Genomic DNA, 7627 nt, shown 5'->3' with positions numbered 1-7627 from the left:
CTGTTTAGTGAGTCCTCCAGATCAGAGGCAGTAGGGATGACCGGGGATGTTCTCTGTTTAGTGAGTCCTCCAGATCAGAGGCAGTAGGGATGACCAGGGATGTTCTCTGTTTAGTGAGTCCTCCAGATCAGAGGCAGTAGGGATGACCAGGGATGTTCTCTGTTTAGTGAGTCCTCCAGATGAGAGGCAGTAGGGATGACCAGGGATGTTCTCTGTTTAGTGAGTCCTCCAGATCAGAGGCAGTAGGGATGACCGGGGATGTTCTCTGTTTAGTGAGTCCTCCAGATCAGAGGCAGTAGGGATGACCAGGAATGTTCTCTGTTTAGTGAGTCCTCCAGATCAGAGGCAGTAGGGATGTTCTCTGTTTAGTGAGTCCTCCAGATCAGAGGCAGTAGGGATGACCAGGGATGTTCTCTTTTTAGTGAGTCCTCCAGATCAGAGGCAGTAGGGATGACCAGGGATGTTCTCTGTTTAGTGAGTCCTCCAGATCAGAGGCAGTAGGGATGACCAGGGATGTTATCTGTTTAGTGAGTCCTCCAGATCAGAGGCAGTAGGGATGACCAGGGATGTTCTCTGTTTAGTGAGTCCTCCAGATCAGAGGCAGTAGGGATGACCAGGGATGTTCTCTGTTTAGTGAGTCCTCCAGATCAGAGGCAGTAGGGATGACCAGGGATGTTCTCTGTTTAGTGAGTCCTCCAGATCAGAGGCAGTAGGGATGACCAGGGATGTTCTCTTTTTAGTGAGTCCTCCAGATCAGAGGCAGTAGGGATGACCGGGGATGTTCTCTGTTTAGTGAGTCCTCCAGATCAGAGGCAGTAGGGATGACCAGGGATGTTCTCTGTTTAGTGAGTCCTCCAGATCAGAGGCAGTAGGGATGACCAGGGATGTTCTCTGTTTAGTGAGTCCTCCAGATCAGAGGCAGTAGGGATGTTCTCTGTTTAGTGAGTCCTCCAGATCAGAGGCAGTAGGGATGACCGGGGATGTTCTCTGTTTAGGGCCTATCAGGGCCTATCAGGGCCTATCGCACTTATTTCAATTGACTGATTCCCTTATAATGAACTGTAACTCAGTAAAAATCTTACAGATTGTTACATGTTGTATTTTATATTTTGTTTATTGTCGTACTATTAGTTATTAGTATTATTATTATATATTATTATTATTGTATATTATTATTATTATTATTATTGATATCATTTCAAATCCAACCTGCCGAAGTACAAGAGTCAAAACAACAAAAACATTGTCCCAATACTTTTGGAGCTCACTGTACATAGCAGAGCATAAACATCTAGGGCTAGACTATAGTTTTAATAAAAGCCCAGTCCTGATGTGTCACAAGGTGGGTTGGGACTGTCACGGTTGCATTGCAGTCCAGACAAAGCAGAATATCCGGAGGAAAAATGTTGTTTTTTCTGAATTGTTTACTGCTGGATAAGCTTTGACACTTAAAGGATTTTAAATCAATAATGACTAATTATGTATACATTTCAATCAGGACTGACTAATCAGAATACTAGTTTATGTTACTGTATAGATGTAGGAATTTTCTTTTAATCCTAGTACTGAATATAATGTGTGTAATTATAATCAAGAATTAGAACAATGACTGTCTGTTCCTTGGTAGAAATGAATGAACTTATCGTCAGACTGGCTGGAATGCTTATCTACACAGGAAGACCTTGGCTCATAAATGATATTAAATTGGTAGGGAGACGATGTGGGAAGGCTTGAGATACTGCCTTTGTACCAGGGTGGGTGAAGAGACGGGACAGTTAGAAAACTAATGACGTCATTTTCAGTTTATAACCTGTGGTAAACTGTATCGTGTTCAGTACTCTCGAGAATAAACGCTGCTGATTGATTTTGAGACTGGTCTCTGTCCATTTTATGCAAATAAGAGTCTTACAAATTCTTAGGAATTGACAGAGTGTTTAATTTAATTGGGTATTAAAACATGTAGGAATGTAATTCCTGTAACAGACACAGAAGAGGAACATGACAAGGTTGTTCCTTCTGCAGCAGCGAGTGCTGTCCTATGACCAGCAGCATACCACCCTGCATACCACCCTGCATACCACCCTGCATACCACCCTGCATACCACCCAGCATACCACCCAGCATACCACCCTGCATACCACCCAGCATACCACCCTGCATACCACCCTGCATACCACCCTGCATACCACCCTGCATACCACCCAGCATACCACCCTGCATACCACCCAGCATACCACCCTGCATACCACTGCTGTCTTGCTTCTGAAGCTAAGCAGGGTTGGTCCTGGTCAGTCCCTGGATGGGAGACCAGATGCTGCTGGAAGTGGTGTTGGAGGGCCAGTAGGAGGCACTCTTTCCTCTGGTCTAAAAAATATCCCAATGCCCCAGGGCAGTGATTGGGGACACTGCCCTGTGTAGGGTGCCGTCTTTCGGATGGGACGTTAAACGGGTGTCCTGACTCTCTGAGTTCATTAAAGATCCCATGGCACTTATCATAAGAGTAGGGGTGTTAACCCCGGTGTCCTGACTCTCTGAGGTCATTAAAGATCCCAAGGCTCTTATCGTAAGAGTAGGGGTGTTAACCCCGGTGTCTTGACTAAATTCCCAATCTGGCCCTCAAACCATCACAGTCACCTCATAATCCCCAGTTTACAATTGTCTCATTCATCCCCCTCCTCTCCCCTGTAACTATTCCCCAGGTCGTTGCTGCAAATGAGAACGTGTTCTCAGTCAACTTACCTGTTAAAATAAGGGATAAATACATTAAAAAAGACAGTCATGTTGGTCCTTCTGCAGCAGCTCGTCCTATTCTGTAGTGTTATGAGAGTAGAGATTGTTGCCCTGATTTCTAAAAACCTGACATCAATGTCCTGCCTACCTACACGTGTCCTATAACACCATTCACCATTAATCCTCTGCATTCATGTTGTGATTCTGAGCCAGATTTGAAGATTTGTTTTATTGTAGAGAAAATCTCCCACCCACCAACATTTCTAAAATCAGACATCCTGCCCACATGTTCTCATACCCGCGTCATTCAGGTCTAAATCCTTGTATCTCACTCACTTCCCTAATCCCTTCATCACCATCCAGGGTGTTAGATATTACAGCCTACTTAACTACCATCTACTTGTCCTGCCTGCTACTTAACTACCAGCTACTTGTCCTGCCTGCTACTTAACTACCAGCTACTTGTCCTGCCCGCTACCTAACTACCAGCTACTTGTCCTGCCTGCTACTTAACTACCAGCTACTTGTCCTGCCTGCTACTTAACTACCAGCTACTTGTCCTGCCTGCTACCCAACTACCAGCTACTTGTCCTGCCCGCTACCTAACTACCAGCTACTTGTCCTGCCTGCTACCTAACTACCAGCTACTTGTCCTGCCTGCTACCTAACGACCAGCTACTTGTCCTGCCTGCTACCTAACTACCAGCTACTTGTCCTGCCTGCTACCTAACTACCAGCTACTTGTCCTGCCTGCTACCTAACTACCAGCTACTTGTTCTGCCTGCTACCTAACTACCAGCTACTTGTCCTGCCTGCTACCTAACTACCAGCTACTTGTCCTGCCTGCTACCTAACTACCAGCTACTTGTCCTGCCTGCTACCTAGCTACCAGCTACTTGTTCTGCTTGCTACCTAACTACCAGCTACTTGTCCTGCCTGCTACCTAACTACCAGCTACTTGTCCTGCCTGCTACCTAACTACCAGCTACTTGTCCTGCCTGCTACCTAACTACCAGCTACTTGTCCTGCCTGCTACCTAACTACCAGCTACTTGTCCTGCCTGCTACCTAGCTACCAGCTACTTGTTCTGCTTGCTACCTAACTACCAGCTACTTGTCCTGCCTGCTACCTAACTACCAGCTACTTGTCCTGCCTTCTACCTAACTACCAGCTACTTGTCCTGCCTGCTACCTAACTACCAGCTACTTGTCCTGCCTGCTACCTAACTACCAGCTACTTGTCCTGCCTGCTACCTAACTACCAGCTACTTGTTCTGCCTGCTACCTAACTACCAGCTACTTGTCCTGCGTGCTACCTAACTACCAGCTACTTGTCCTGCCTGCTACCTAACTACCAGCTACTTGTCCTGCCTGCTACCTAACTACCAGCTACTTGTTCTGCCTGCTACCTAACTACCAGCTACTTGTCCTGCCTGCTACCTAGCTACCAGCTACTTGTTCTGCTTGCTAGCTGCTCGCTCACATCCCAGCATCACAGATTATTGTGAAATATGAGAAATGTGTGACACGCACACGAAAAACTATATATATTTTGGGGGGTTTACAGTGAATTTCAATCATAGATAAACACTGTAGTAGGTTGAAACAGGTGAGTCGGGGAGGATGGCAGTATATATATATATATGTGATCATCTAGCAACCCAAAGGTTATATGTTCTAATCTTATTACAGACGACTTTCGCTAATTAGAAACGTTGCAACTATTTACTTTTTTGCTACTTTGCAACTACTTAGCATGTTAGATAATCCTTCCTCTAACTCCTAACCTTAAAGGGGCGGCAGGTAGCCTAGTGGTTAGAGGAGGCAGGTAGCCTAGTGGTTAGAGGGGCGGCAGGTAGCCTAGTGGTTAGAGGAGGCAGGTAGCCTAGTGGTTAGAGGCAGGTAGCCTAGTGGTTAGAGGGGCGGCAGGTAGCCTAGTGGTTAGAGGGGCGGCAGGTAGCCTAGCCTAGTGGTTAGAGGAGTCAGGTAGCCTAGTGGTTAGAGGAGGCAGGTAGCCTAGTGGTTAGAGGAGGCAGGTAGCCTAGTGGTTAGAGGGGCGGCAGGTAGCCTAGTGGTTAGAGGAGGCAGGTAGCCTAGTGGTTAGAGGCAGGTAGCCTAGTGGTTAGAGGGGCGGCAGGTAGCCTAGCCTAGTGGTTAGAGGAGTCAGGTAGCCTAGTGGTTAGAGGAGGCAGGTAGCCTAGTGGTTAGAGGAGGCAGGTAGCCTAGTGGTTAGAGGGGAGGCAGGTAGCCTAGTGGTTAGAGGGGCGGCAGGTAGCCTAGTGGTTAGAGGGGAGGCAGGTAGCCTAGTGGTTAGAGGGGCGGCAGGGAGCCTAGTGGTTAGAGGGGCGGCAGGTAGCCTAGTGGTTAGAGGGAGGCAGGTAGCCTAGTGGTTAGAGGGGCGGCAGGGAGCCTAGTGGTTAGAGGGGCGGCAGGTAGCCTAGTGGTTAGAGGGGCGGCAGGGAGCCTAGTGGTTAGAGGGGCGGCAGGTAGCCTAGCCTAGTGGTTAGAGCGTTGGACCAGTAACCGAAAGGTTGCTGGATCGAATCTCCGAGCTGACAAGGTAAACATCTGCCATTCTGCCCCTGAGCAAGGCAGTTAACCCACTGTTCCCCAGGCGCCTTAGATGTCGATTATGGCAGCCCCTTGCACCTCTCTGATTCAGAGGGGGCCTGTCATTGGTTAAATACTGAAGATACATTGGAGTTGTTCAACTGACTAGGTATCCCTTCCTTCTAACCTTAACCCTTTAACTACTTAGCTAGCTTGTTACCTAACCTTAACCCCTAGCCTAAATAAGGTTAGCCGCCTAGCATTACCTCACTATCACAGAGGTATACCTGCTAGTTGCTTAACTGGCTGGGTATCTGCTGTTTAACTGGCTCGGTATCTGCTGTTTAACTGTCTGGGTATCTGCTGTCTGCTAGCTGTTTAACTGGCTGGGTATCTGCTGTCTGCTAACTGTTTAACCGGCTGGGTATCTGCTGTCTGCTAGCTGTTTAACTGGCTGGGTATCTGCTGTTTAACTGGCTCAGTATCTGCTGTTTAACTGGCTGGGTATCTGCTGTCTGCTAGCTGTTTAACTGGCTGGGTATCTGCTGTCTGCTAGCTGTTTAACTGGCTGGGTATCTGCTGTCTGCTAACTGTTTAACCGGCTGGGTATCTGCTGTCTGCTAACTGTTTAACTGGCTGGGTATCTGCTGTCTGCTAGCTGTTTAACTGGCTGGGTATCTGCTGTCTGCTAACTGTTTAACCGGCTGGGTATCTGCTGTCTGCTAACTGTTTAACTGGCTGGGTATCTGCTGTCTGCTAGCTGTTTAACCGGCTGGGTATCTGCTGTCTGCTAGCTGTTTAACTGTCTGGGTATCTGCTGTCTGCTAGCTGTTTAACTGGCTGGGTATCTGCTGTCTGCTAGCTGTTTAACTGGCTGGGTATCTGCTGTCTGCTAACTGTTTAACTGTCTGGGTATCTGCTGTCTGCTAGCTGTTTAACTGGCTGGGTATCTGCTGTCTGCTAACTGTTTAACCGGCTGGGTATGTGCTGCCTGTTCGCCCACCTGTGAAATAAAAAATAATTCACATCATTTATCACAGATTACAGATTGCTGGCTACCTGCCTCCTGCCTGCTAGCCCACCTGTGTAACAATATGCAGACTGATTCCTCTCATCCATAAATACTGACATGACCTGTGAGCTTCAGCTGCCATGGCAACCGTCTCTCTCTCTGTCTCTCTCTCTCTGTCTCTCCCTCTCTCTCTTTCTCTCTCTCTCTCTCCCTGTCTCTCTCTCTCTCTCTCTCTCTCTCTCTCTCTCTCTCTCTCTCTCTCTCTCTCTCTCTCTCTCTCTCTCTCTCTCTCTCTCTCTCTCTCTCTCTCTCTCTCTCCTGTCTCTCTCTCTCTCTCTCTCTCTCTCTCTCTCTCTCTCTCTCTCTCTCTTTACTCTCTCTCTCTCTCTCTCTCCCTGTCGTTCAAAAGTTTAGGTCACTTTGAAATGTCCTTGTTTTTGTGAAGAAAATCACATTTGTCTGAATATACAGTGCCTTACAGCGAAAGTATTGGGGTATGAACTCTATCAGTTTTGCACATTTCAGGCTTCAAACATAAAGATATAAAACTGTATTGATGTTGTGAAGAATCAACAACAAGTGGGACACAATCATGAAGGTGGAACGAGGTGGCTCTGTAAGTCCTAGAGAGGGGGCTATGTGGGGTGGCTAAGTGACCAAGATGTTCAAATGTTCATAAATGACCAGCATGGTCACAGAACAGTTGAAACTGAGCAATCAGTGGACTGGGGACTTGTTTTTCCTAAAGTTGAAACTGAAAATCAGGTGGACTGGGGATCCTCATGTCTGTACATGGTCCTATCAGGTCCTCCGAGTGAGAACCTTAGATTCACACAGGACACCGAATATTCTCCCTAGCCCCGACACATAAACCACTGCAGCATAAATACTGGAGGCTGAGACAGGAGGGGTCAGGAGACACTGTGGCCCCATCAAACCCCGGACAGGGCCAAACAGGAAGGATATAAAACTTAGAGGGATATCTTCAACCACCAACTTACCATCCTGAGACAAGGCCGAGTATAGCCCACAAAGATTTGAAGACAGGCTCCAAACATGAATCAAAAGGTGACCAGTGGGACGGCACGAGAGAGCCCCAGCAAGCCAGTGACTCAGTAACAGGGTTAGAGGCAGAGAATCCCAGTGGAAAGAGAACCGGCCAGGCAGAGACAGCAAGGGCCATTGCTCCAGAGCCTTTCACCTTCCAGACTTCAATCATAAGAAGAGATGAGTCTTCAGTACAGACTTAAAAGGTTGAGACCGAGTTTGCAGACATGTCTAAAAATGGAGCTCTATAGGAGAAAGCCCTGCCTTGTTTGCTTAGAAATTCTAGGGA

The sequence above is a fragment of the Oncorhynchus keta genome, chromosome 21, assembly GCF_023373465.1.
Source record: "Oncorhynchus keta strain PuntledgeMale-10-30-2019 chromosome 21, Oket_V2, whole genome shotgun sequence".
Taxonomy (NCBI): Eukaryota; Metazoa; Chordata; class Actinopteri; order Salmoniformes; family Salmonidae; genus Oncorhynchus; species Oncorhynchus keta.
This window is presented reverse-complemented; position numbering follows the sequence as displayed.